At 45.0% G+C, this 12,329-nt stretch overlaps 1 protein-coding gene across 12 annotated transcripts in view; it reads left to right on the forward strand.

Moving 5' to 3' along the window:
- GRB10 (growth factor receptor bound protein 10) overlaps positions 1-12,329 on the forward strand; it is a 221,394-nt gene that overhangs the window by 52,417 nt on the left and 156,648 nt on the right. For 5 of the 12 annotated variants that reach the window (XM_061164810.1, XM_061164819.1, XM_061164809.1 and 2 more), the window contains exon 3: positions 3,261-3,303. The exons of the other annotated variants lie outside the window; for them this stretch is intronic. The gene's annotated coding sequence lies outside the window, so the exon portion shown is untranslated. The remainder of the gene's footprint in view (positions 1-3,260; positions 3,304-12,329) is intronic. 12 annotated transcript variants of the gene reach the window in all.

Consider the following 12,329-nt stretch of genomic DNA (forward strand, 5'->3'; position numbering starts at 1 on the left):
AGATGGATGTGGGGCTTGGAGCAGGATTTGGAAACGCCTCATGGCTCAGTGGTAAAGAATCTGCCTGTAATTCAGGAGACCCAAGTTTGATCCCTAGGTCGGGAGGATCTCCTGGAGAAGGAAATGGCAACTCACTCCAGTATTCTTGCCTGGAGAATGCCATGGACAGAGGAGCCTGGTGGGCTACAGTCGGTGGAGTCGCAAAGAGTTGGACACAACTGAGCGACTAACATTTCATTTTCGTTTCCGGGGGTTCTAGTGTGAGGGCAGAGCTAAGAACCGGGATTCTGTGAGGATGATGCTGGGGTACTGAGAAGGGCCAGCACAGGCAGAAGGAGGAAGGGAATGGGGGGGGGGGGTCTGCTTACTGGGGGAGGGGCGGGGATGGGGAGGCATCTACTGACTTGTTAACCAGAGTGGGGACCACAGGTGGAGCGGGTCTACAGGGCGTCACTCAGCTTTTGAGGGCTGCTGACCTGTGTGGGGACAGCTCTGGGCTGTGGGAGCTGTGAGCAGGTGCTCTGCCGAGGGCAGGGCTGGGAAATGACGCACAGTCCACGTCCACAGGGAGCTATAAGCCAGGGTGGGTGGTGGGAGGGGCAGTGAGATCACTTGGAAACACACCTCCTGTATGATGGTGTCAGAGAGCCTCTGTGACCTGCAGGAAGAACCACTGTGAAGTCAAACCCAGAGAGGGACCCAGAGAAGAGACTCATTTGGCAGGGTTTGGAGGACTGTTGAGACAGTTTCGGTGGTGAGGCAACGCATTGATTTGGGGGATCCAGGCTGTGGGTTTAGAAGCTACTGTATCAACATTTGCGGATGGATGCAGGGAGACAGCAAAGCTGAGACCGCTGATTAAGAGTGCCCCCTCCTTCCTTCCCTCCCGCCTTCTCCCCTTCCTCCCTCCAGTCCTCCTAATATGGGAAGTGAATAGGCACATTCCTTGGCCTGGGAAGGAGCAGTGTGGCAGCGGGATGGAAGAGCTCTGAGACCTAGGGGCAGGAGGGCCCGGCGCCAGGAGTGAGCAGAGAGCTGGCCGCGCCCCAGCTGCCCTGCAGGGGTTTAGACTCTCTGCAGGGGGCGGCAGCAGGATGCCTGAAGGGAGGTTCAGAGTCACAGAAAATGAGTCAGTATTGCTGCTGTGGAGAAAGTGATGACCCAGGCTGAAAGACAAATCCAGGATTCAGGGAGGTCCCTTGAGGTTGCGCCTTGGTGGCTGATGTTACCCTTTCCGCTCCCTGGGAAAAGTCCTGCAAGCAGCACACGACCATGGTCTCCGTCTTCTTGTGGCCCTACAATGTCGACTCTTCCCTTCCCCCACTGGAATCTGGGTGCCCTGAATGTTAGAAAACTGATGTTTCACTGTAGCTTGTGGCTTCTTCCTCAGAGGGAGCGATCAAGTCACACCTGGAACAAAGCGTTGTTATTCTTTATCAGCAAAGAGTTTAGTCTTTAATTAAAACTGATACATTTAAAGTGAATCGATCTGGATTCTTTTGAAGCTGTGGACACTTCCTGTGGCTAAACTGGATCTAATCGGTCCAGTCTTATGCCCTGGGACCCTTAAGACAGTAACGCAACAGGGAAACTCATCGTGATGAAGCTTAAAATTCCAGGGCTGCTGTTACGGAATCCAGCTTGAGGCAGCCAGATCCCAGGAATTACAGGGTCTCCTAGCGTCGTGACACTGAGTTAACCTAGACGGCGGTCACTGTGCGCTTGTTTGGTCTTGTAGCCTGGTCACCTCTCACCTCGTGCGCCTGCCCGAGAGTGACGTGAGGTGGCGTGCAGTCCTGGCTGTGTGCTCATCGTGAGCACTGTGGGCAGAAGTTGACTGGAAGCCTCAGCCCTGGACTCAGGGACGGGACGCACAGGGGAGGAAATCCTCCATGCCAGGCCCCCGGTTCATCGTTGTTAGATGAACTCGTGTCCATTCCTACAGGAAGAGGAGCGGACGCCTAACTCCACCCTGGAGAGAGACTTAGGAGGTGTGAATCCTGTGTTTGGCGGATCAGCATGTACGGGGCTCTGGGGGGTAACACAACTCAAGCAGAAGCTCCGTGTGGTGGTCCCTTAGGGTCTCCAGGCTGAGCTGTGACAGAGAGCTCCCCCAGACATTTCTAGGCTGAGGTGACCAGCTTAGAAGGCCTTCACGTGTCAGGGCTTTTTGCTAAGTGTGACTCCATGAAACACTGAATTAGTAGATTTAAAAATAAGATTGTCTGTGTGCCCGCAGATGGCTAAGGTGGTGGACGAAGCAGGTCTTGGGAGTAGGGTTAGACCACAGAATCACACACTTTCTACTGCCGGATGCAGTGAAGGGCCTGAAGTTTAAGAGTAAGTCCCACATCTGTACTGGTCAGAGCTGACAGAAACAGGCAAACACGGGACACGCTGCTGGCTGGCATCATCACAGCTGGCCTGCCCAGGGCCCCTCGAGGTGACCGGACGCCAGGCCCCTCTCGGAAACACTCTGCAGATCCTCAGCACTGCGCCTCGCCACTCTGTGGGCTGAGCAGAAGCGAGGCTTGCTGCTCTGACCCACAGTGATGTGAGTCTGATACGATGAGAGCCGGAAAGAATGATACACCTTTCTGAGTTCACCACTAATCGTAGCAAGGTTTCAGGAGCTCGAGCTGCATCAGTTCTTTCCAGAATTTAAATACAGAGATTGTGTTCATTTATTTTGAGGGGTAGGTTGTTCAGATACCCACACAACATTTTACGGGTCCAAAGGGGCTTCCATGGAAAGGTGAGCCTCCCTGCCCACCCAAGTTTCCAGCCCCCAGGAGCAGCGTGCTGAGGCTGTTAGCACTCTGCTGAGCAGCCTCCTCCCCCCGTGGCAGGACTGCCGCCGCCTTTGTTCTCTCCGCTGCTCGTCACCCCGGGACCTTAGAGCACCACCCTGGGGAAATGCCGTGTTGATTTGCTTACTTACTTATGTGCTTAAACTGCCTCATCGGAAAAGCCCCTGATGCTGGGAAAGACTGAAGGCAGGAGGAGAAGGGGACGACAGAGGATGAGATGGTTGGATGGCATCACCGACTCAATGGACATGGATTTGGGTAAACTCCGGGAGTTGGTGATGGACAGGGAGGCCTGGCGTGCTGCAGTCCATGGGGTCGCAAAGAGTCGGACACGACTGAGCAACTGAACCGAGTTGAAGTATAGTTGATTAACAGTGTTGTAGTAGTTTCTGGTATATAGCACAATGATTTAGTTATATATATTCTTTTTCATATTCTTTTTTATTACAGTTTGTTTCAAGATATGAATATAATTCCCTGTGCTGTATAGTAGGTAGGTCCTTGTTTTTCATCTGTTTTATATATATAGTAATGTGTATCTGTTAATCCCAAGCTCCTAATTTATTTCTCTCCCCTTTTCTCCATTGATAACTGTAATTTTTTTTTTATGGGGGGTAAGTTTATTTCTATTTTATAAACAAGTTCATTTGTACTTTTTCTTTATATTCCACATATAAGCAATATATAATGTCTTTCTCTATCTCAATATGACAATCTCTATTGTCATATTATTTTGGCATTATTTTGTTCTTTCTTATGGATGAGTAATATTTCATTGTATATATACCACATGTTCTTTATCCATTCCTCTTTTGATGGGAACTGAAGCATCTCTTGATGAGGGTGAAAGAAGAGAGTGAAAACGCTGGCTTGAAACTCAACCTTAAAAAAGCTAAGATCATGGCATCCTGTCCTATCACTTTATGGCAAATAGTTGGGGAAAAAGTTGAAGCAGTGACAGATTTTATTTTCCTGGGCTCCAGAATCACTGCAGACAGTGACTGCAGACTTGAAATTAAAAGACACTTGCTCCTTGGAAGGAAAGCTATGACCTAGATAGCATATTGAAAAGCAGAGACATCACTTTGCCAACAAAGGTCCCATAGAATCAAAGCTATTTCCAATAGTCATGTCCAGATGTGAGAGTTGCACCATAAAATAGACTGAGTACTGAAGAATTGATCCTTTTGAAGTGTGGTGCTGCAGACTCTTGAGAGTTTCTTGGACAGCAGGGAGATCAAACCAGTCCATTCTAAGGGAGGTCAACCCTGAGTAATCACTGAAGGACTGACACTGAAGCTGACGAGAGGGAACCTCAGGCCTTTTTGAGAATCACTGAAAGAAGGAAATTAAGATCTGATGCCATCACTTGCTGTGTTTTGTATTTTACCAGAAACCTGAGTCCAGAATCTGGAAAATGTGATTTAGGTATAACTTCTTGGGGCTTTCTTTTCAAGTTTTCTTTACAAGAAAAGAAGGCTCTTGTCGGTGATCTGAGTTTTATTATAGGGACAAGTGCTTTCCTCTTGGATGCTGATTGGAAGAATTTTGGAGTGTCCGTATTTTATAAAGTATTTAAATCAAGGGCTGTTTGTATTGTGTCCTTAGTTTTTCTGATGGCCGTGCTGCAGTGGTGGGGGTGTGGCTGGGAATGTGGGTGGCATCGTGGTCATTTTCCCTTCTTGACTTCATTGATTTAGTCTCTTAATTTCTGTTTCTCTTTTTGTAATTTTCTTGTGCAGAGAACCATCCCTTGGAAGGTACCCAGAAGCAGTTAGTTTGTAGTGATTCATAAAACTTAAGGATCAGGATTATTGTAAGTGATGATGCCAATAGTGAAAATAAAATTTTAATGAATTTATGTATATATATATGTGTAAGTTATTTTCAAAGGACCCCAATTTTGGATCTGTATGTAATTAATCCACATTTTCAATTTCAGATTGTAATGGCTTCTCTCCTTGCCCCATCCTGCCCTCTCCAGGAGCCCCGTCACAAGTGGGCAGGACGTCCTGATGTGGGGGGCACCTGTCCTCCTTTTGCGCTGACTCAGGCCTGCGGAGGTTCCCTGTCCATGAGACCGTGTGTCCCTATGAGGCCCTGGGCAGGCTGGTGTCCCTGTCTGAGATGCTGGGGTGACCACATTCTCGGGTGTCATGTTGGGTAGGGTTCACTGCCCTGTGTGGGTGTTGCCTGTCCTCTGCGCACGCTTGCCAGGGTAGGTGGGGTCTCCCCGGACGTGGACGTGCGCAGGACCTCGTGTGGCGTTCACGCAGGCTGCTCCGGGCCCGCGTCGTGATGGAGTTGCAGGGCCCGGGTCCTGGGTCTCCTGCCCGTCTCTATACTGTCCTCCCCCCTTCATCTCCTGACTGTGTAGTGCTGCCTCCTTCCTTACTGGAACGTTGGAGAGTTGACGCATGACCTCCAGGGCCTCCTGCTCCCACCGTTGTGTGGGGGGAGGAGAGTGTCCCCAAGCCCGCTGCCAGGGAGACAGCAGCAGAAGGCTCGGGGGTCTCCCGTTGGCGCCTCCAGGCCGCACACCCGAGTCCCGTCCCTGGGGAGTTTGCATCTCAGCCCTGGTCCCCGGGTTTGGGCAGAGCCAGGCTGCTGGTGGCCGTGCGATGACCAGCGGGGTGGTTACTCTCCATCTCCAGGTCCACTGGCTTGAGACAGTAATAGTGTCTTGACGGGGATTGTGGAAAGGATTCGGTGCTTCACACAGGTGAACGCAGACAGGGACGTGGCCACCATGGGGGGTCTGCAGTGGGGCTGCATGTTATTACCCTGTGTCTTCCTCGTGGCTCACAGTCATTGTTCATCTGAAAATCCCACTGATTTTCTGTCAGGATGCTGAGCAGCCCACCTAGGTATGAAGGACTTAGGACTCAAATAGCCTGTTTTTCTTTTTTAATTGAAGGGTACTTGCTGTACAGTAGGATATATGTTGCAGGTGTACAATATGGTGATTCACAAGTTTTAAAGGTTATGCTCTATTTAGGGTTATTATGAAATATGTGCTATATTCCTCGTGTTGTGCAGTATATCCTTGTAGATTATTTTATATATAATAGTTTGTACCTGTTAGTCCCTTGCTCCTATACTGGCCCTCCCCGACACCCCTTGGTAACCATTACTTTGTTCCCTGAATCTGAGTCTGCTTCTTTATTGTTATAGTGGTTTTGTTGTTGTTCAGTAGGACTCAGTCATGTCCGAGTGTGCAGTCCCATGGACTGCAGCACATCCAGCTTCCCTGTCCTTCACTGTCTCCCGAAGTTTGTTCAAACTCGTGTCCACTGAGTTGATGTTGCTATTCAGCCATCTCATCCTCGCTCATACCCTTCTCCTGCCCTCAGTCTTTCCCAGCATCAGGATCTTTTCCAATGAGTCAGCTCTTCACATGAGGTGGCCAAAGTATTGGAGCTTCAACTTCAGCATCTGTCCTTCCAGTGAATATTTAGGGTTGATTTCCTTTAGGATGGACTGGTTTGACCTCCTTGCAGTCCAAGGGACTTGCGGGTTGCTGGTTTGTTGTAATTTTTAGATTCTTCACGTAAGTCATATCATACAGTTCAAGTAGCATATTTCAGACAAGTCTCTTTCAAAGTACTGAAAAGGTGAAGTCCTAGGTCCTGGTCACAAACATGGGGTCAGCTTTAGACCTCTGTCTTTCAGGACACACAATTTTGAATGATGAAGTCATTCTTTGCTGCAGGTGGTTCTGACAGCTATTTAACCTGTGTCCTGCCCTGCTTCCACTGATGCCTGGAGGAAAAAGGCTAAAATTGGCATTCTAAAAAGAATTCTTTATATCTGCATAGGGAAAAATAATAGATGTTTAAAAGGCAAAAACATCCAAGGCACAAGCTTCCAGTTGGGAATCTAGCCATCAGCATTCAGTTATGGCATTTCCAAAACAGAGTGTAGTTTGTGTTTCACTTCAAACAGCTTCAGAGCCGTAGATTCCCCTTCCCCAGCCCCTAGAGAGGTGTAATTCTTCAAAGCTTTCTTGCAGTTGTCTTCCATTTTTCCCTCCTTGCAGACATTATTTTAAAAAGTATAATAATTGTAAAAGAAAGAGATGAGAGTGGTGGTTCCCCATGTCAGAAATACTCTGGCAACTTAAAACAGTGCCCCTCCCCTGCTGTGAAGTGGCGCTTTCTCTGGTCAGGCGTGCAGCCCGGTCCTGGAGTTTTAGGAGCTCCCTAAATGAGTTTGCTGCATAGCCCCGTGGTGGGGCCAGGTCGGCCCATGTGCACCTCCTGAAACACACGTGGTCTTGCAGGCCCCAACCCCCAGAGTCTCTGATTCAGCTGGTCTAGGTCTTGGCTAAAATTTGCTTTTTAAGGAGTTCTCAAGCAATGCCTGCGCTGTCTGCTCATAATTGAAAACCATAGGACTCTAAGGTTCTAGTTAAGAAAGTGGGCTTCTGGACCAAACTGTCTTAGTGCATTCAGGTCTTCCCATCACTTGCTCTGGGACCCTGACCATCTTGCTTCATTTCCTCATGTAAACCATGGTAATCATACACACACAAATTCATAGACATGCTTAGCCCAGAGCCTGGTCTAAACATGTTCATGGCATTGTTTATATTGGAAAAACCTATGTTGGAGGGAGGGTGGGTTTTATGTAATTGCATCTATGATGTTTTCTATGTTAAGGTTTATTTTTTAGTTTATTCTGATTTTGGTATGCACTTTAAGTTACAGTTACAATTTCACTGACATTACCAGAGTTCTTTCTTTGCCTGCATGTGTATGTGCTCAGTCGTGTCTGACTCTTTGCGACCCCATGGACTATAGCCCACCAGGCTCCTCTGTCCATGGGATTCTCCAGGCAAGAATACTGGACTGGGTTGCCATTTCCTTCTCCAGGAGATCTTCCCCATCCAGGGATCGAACCTGTGTCTCTTATGTCTCCTGCATTGGCAGGTGGATTCTTTACCTTTGTGCCACCAGATAGCTTTACTAATGTCCATAGAATTACTGTATGATTAAAAGAAATCATTACAGTCCTTTATTTTTTCCAATTAAAATCTTACTTTAAAATTTTATTTAAATTTTTGATGGGTTTAAAAATTCTTAAGAGATTTGTCTTTTATTATCTTTCTTGGATAATAAATTCTTGGATTTTCATAAATTTCATCATGCTTTGGTTTCTGTTTTTTTTTGTTTTTTTTTTTTTTTGTTTTGACAAATTTCCTGGCTTCTGCTTTAAGACTGGGTTCACATTTTTCATTAAATTTCTTTTTCCTTTTGTGGATGGTGCAAGAATCGTGGCCTTACTCCTCCAGTTGCTTCTCCTACTTCCTGTTACCTCTCTCCATGACGGATGGTATTCATTGACCTAATTGTCCGGAGACTGTTCTTGTGTTAATTTCCTCCTCGACCAGCTATTGAGGCCAGGGATTGTTTTTAATTTTCGAGTGGCTGAGTTGTTGCTTTTTACACGTCCTTTTAAATTTCTAGTTGTGTTGTGTTTGGCTCTAGCTCTGGGCAGGTTGGAATGGTGGTTGGCCCTCCCTGTGTCTGCCCTGGGACAGGTGGAGTCAGGTCTGTGCCTTTATGTGGCTGGGAGGAAGGAGTTCAGCACAGATGACCCTTAGTTCAGAGATCTTGACGTGTTAGCAAAATGCACTGATATTCCTTGTGGCTTAGTATTTTTTAGAATTCACTGGTATTTGTAAATATTTGCAGATGCCCACTTTTCATACATATTCATGAATTCTCTTTCATGATGCAGAGTTGTATATTCTTTTTATCCCGGTTTGATTCCTTCTTTTGCCTGAAGGGATAAGCACATGTGTCCAACAACAAACACTTTTTCTCCATTTCTTCTTGTAGGTGTCAGAGTTTTGGTTGGTTTGTTGGCTTTTAACGTAAACTTTTTACTGAAGCACAGCATCCATTTTTATAATTTAAGATGCATTTTTATGTGGATTTGTTATTTGGAGAGTGAAGACCTAGTACTGCTTTGTGTATTGCTTATTATGCTTGTACCTTTGGGGACTGGTGTCTCTTTGTTTTAATTATACACCTCTATCGTTGCCGTCACCGTTGTTGTTTTGAGTGCATGTTTTGTTCTCTGTCTCTCTGTCTCCCTTTTCTAGCTCTTTTTTTAAAGCTTTTCAATTTCAATTTGCCATGGGTATCTTTTTTTTTTTTTTTACATTGGAATATTTTTGTTTGAAAAGAAAGGAATTGGACAGTTGACGTTTATTGCTGCATGTCCTCCATCTTCTGAACCAGTTGTTTCTGGTTTGAATGCTTCTTCATCTGCCCATTTTCTGTTTTCCCTTTGATGTTTCAAGTATTATTAGTTTCCTTTTATCCTCTTATTATGATGTAAAATGCAAATATTCTCCTTTCAGTTCTGCAAGTGATTATCTTAATATATCACGAACATTGCTCAGTTACATTGTTTTCCGAGTAAGGAGCAGGCTTTCATGAGAGGTACAGATTTCGTTTTAACAAATCCTGCAGTGATTTATTTTAAGACTTGAAGCATCTCTTTTCGATTTTTTAAAAAATTTTAAAGTTTCTCCAGTTTTACTGAGATATAATTGACATGTAAAACCATCTAAGTTTGTTGTACCATGTAGTTATTTGACTTGTTTATTATGAAATGATGACTACAGTTATAGTATTTAGTTTTATGCTATCATATATATCATATCATGATGCTGTTTAACCTTCTAATGGCCAACTCGTGGGTTTCCCTGGTGGCTCAGCTGGTAGAGAATCCATGGGCAGTGGGGGAGATCTGGGTTCAGTCCCTGGGTTGGGAAGATTCCCTGGAGAAGGGAACAGCTACCCACTCCAGTATTCTTGCCTGGAGAATTCCATGGACTGTATAATCCATGGGGTCGCAAAGAGTCAGACACGACTGAGCGACTTTCACTTTTTTTCACCTAGCCAGCTAACAGTTGGCATATCCTCCTTGAAGCCCTATGGTGTGCTGTCTAGGTGTGGTAGAATTCAAGGCTGAATTCCTGAATGAGGAGGGGTTTAATAACACCCCACAAGGAATTTTGGGTGAATGTCCAGCGCTGGCTGTCGCTGTGGCCAAAGGTAACAGGGCAGTAAACTTGGACCGTGTGCTGAGGGGTCGGCAGAGGCAGGCACGCTGACTGTTCTCTGAGGGTCCTGCAAGACGGATAGCGTTCGGGGAGAGAGAAGAGAACGTATGAAGCAGATGCTCTGGAGAGTATAAACATTTCTTGTGGACATGTAGCAGAGTTTCCCCACAGTATTAAATGCACATCTTGAATGTGTGGTGACCTAAACATAGAAAGGGACCGTTTACACAGTCGGGATTCAGGGGTCCTGGGAGTGGCCGGTTGCCTTAAGTGAAGGTGTCATGCTCTTTTTCTAGGAATGGGTCAGAGATGGAGGTAGACACGGTGAACATTTCTGGAGCTGATGCCTGGAAGGAGAGGCGCTGGGGTGGGGGGATGGAGCAGTCGGAGGGCAGCTGCCTCCAAGCTGCAAAAGGACAGCCCATGGACACTGGAGGTGGGCATTGACCACAGGCCCCATCCTGACCCATTTTCACATTCTGGATTGCAACCCATCGTTGTGCCTGGAAATCAAGTCAAGATGAAAAGCATGTTTAATGAGGAAAACAGAGCAGAAGTATCAGGATAGACTGCGTGGAGGCTCCATGCTGGCTGAGCTAGGGTGTCTGGGTGCAGGAGCCATCCAGTGTCTCCCACAGTGGACCTTCTCGTGTCAAAGTCACCCTTACGGCAGGGGAGAACAGAACACCTTACCGCTCCGGTGAGCATCACGTGTAGTTGTGACCTGAAAGCCGTGAATCATCACTTCATCCGCATCTGCCGGAGTCTCCAGAGTTTCTGGTGGGAATGCCCCATGTACTTTTCAGAAAACCTGTTATTGAGTGCAGCATTTTTCAAGTTTATGACCATTGTATCATTTTAATTTAGCACACATTGCCCTAAAGTGGAAAAAAAATAAACATGAAATGCAGAGAACAAAGCCATGTTCAAGTTCAGCTGCTGGGTTCATCCAGAAGTGTAAATATTTACAGTATTAAGAAAAATGTTGACTCAGGAATCAGCAAACTTTTGACTTTGCCTGAACTGTTTTTCTGAACTACAGTCCAATAAGGGAAAAAGTGCAAGTTGTATGAAGAAGAGTATTTGAATATTTATCACAAGTTCAAAACTCAGTCAAAATGTGGCATACATTATTTACATTGGAATTCGTGCAAAAGAGGACTTAACTTTCAGAATTAAAGGGTTGTATGGAACTGTGACAGTGAGCAAAACTTGCCAATGAACCCCTTGAATCAAAAGAGTGAGACAAGAGTTTGGTACAGTTTCTTAGTCATTCTACACCTGCTATTGAGAATGCCTTTTATCATCATAGATACACAGTTGCAACATCAACCTACTTCGGAAGTTGTTCCTGCTTATCTGTATAAGCACACTTTTTATTAAATCCACTGATGATTTAAAATTTAAATTCTTTAATGTAGCACAGTCTATCAGAACTTCTGTGCTGTTGTAGGACATTTAGAAGAAACGTTTTCTCAAACTCCCAGACATAGAGAACAGACCTGGGGTTGCAGTGGGGAGGGATGGATTGGAAGTTTGGGGTTAGCAGATGCAAACTATTATATATAGGATGGATAAACAGCGTCTTACTGTATAGCACAGGGAACTGTATTCAATATCCTGTGATAACCATAATGGAAAAGAATATGAAAAATAATATATATAAATATGTATAATGGGATCACTTTCTGTACGGCAGAAATCAATACAATATGGAAGATCAACTATACTTTAAAAAAGAAAAAAACAAGATTGAGGTTGCCTGTCCAGAGATGGTACAAGCTTTTCAGTCTCCATGAAAATAGGATAATATTAGAACTTTTAGTCTTTGTCAGGTATGGGTGGTAAGATAATTTTTATGCAGGACTTGCTGAATGGATTTCATTTCACCTGCCAGACAGCTCGGTTGTACAGAATTGCAGAACTGAGAAAGTGTATTGTTGGTCGAGACACATGGAAATGTAAAAACTTGACTAAAAAAAGAAGTATTTGCAATCACTACTTTATACATCCCCAAGCTTTAGCATCCTAAGAAATTCTGCCAACTCTATTGGTTATATTAAAAAAAAAAAAAATTAGTGAAAGTTGTTAATTTTATTAAAGGAGGCTCACTGAATAACCAACCTTTCAGTAATTTTTTGCAACATGGGGATAAAATATAAAAAACAAAATTTGCCATTTCAACTGTTTTTAAGTGTGCAACTCAGTGGAATTCATAATGTTGTGTAAACATCACTGCTATTTCCAGAACCATTTCATTATCCCAAATGGAAATTCTGTGCCCTTTAAACAAACCCTCCACCTACTAGACCCTGATAGCTTCTATTTTTTGTCTTTAAACTAGATATTAACTCATATAAGTAAGATCATACAGTATTTGGACTTTGTGATTGGCTTATTTCACTTACCATAATGTCTTTAAGTTTCATCCATGTTGTAGC

The sequence above is a fragment of the Dama dama genome, chromosome 18 (genome assembly GCF_033118175.1).
Source record: "Dama dama isolate Ldn47 chromosome 18, ASM3311817v1, whole genome shotgun sequence".
NCBI lineage: Eukaryota > Metazoa > Chordata > Mammalia > Artiodactyla > Cervidae > Dama > Dama dama.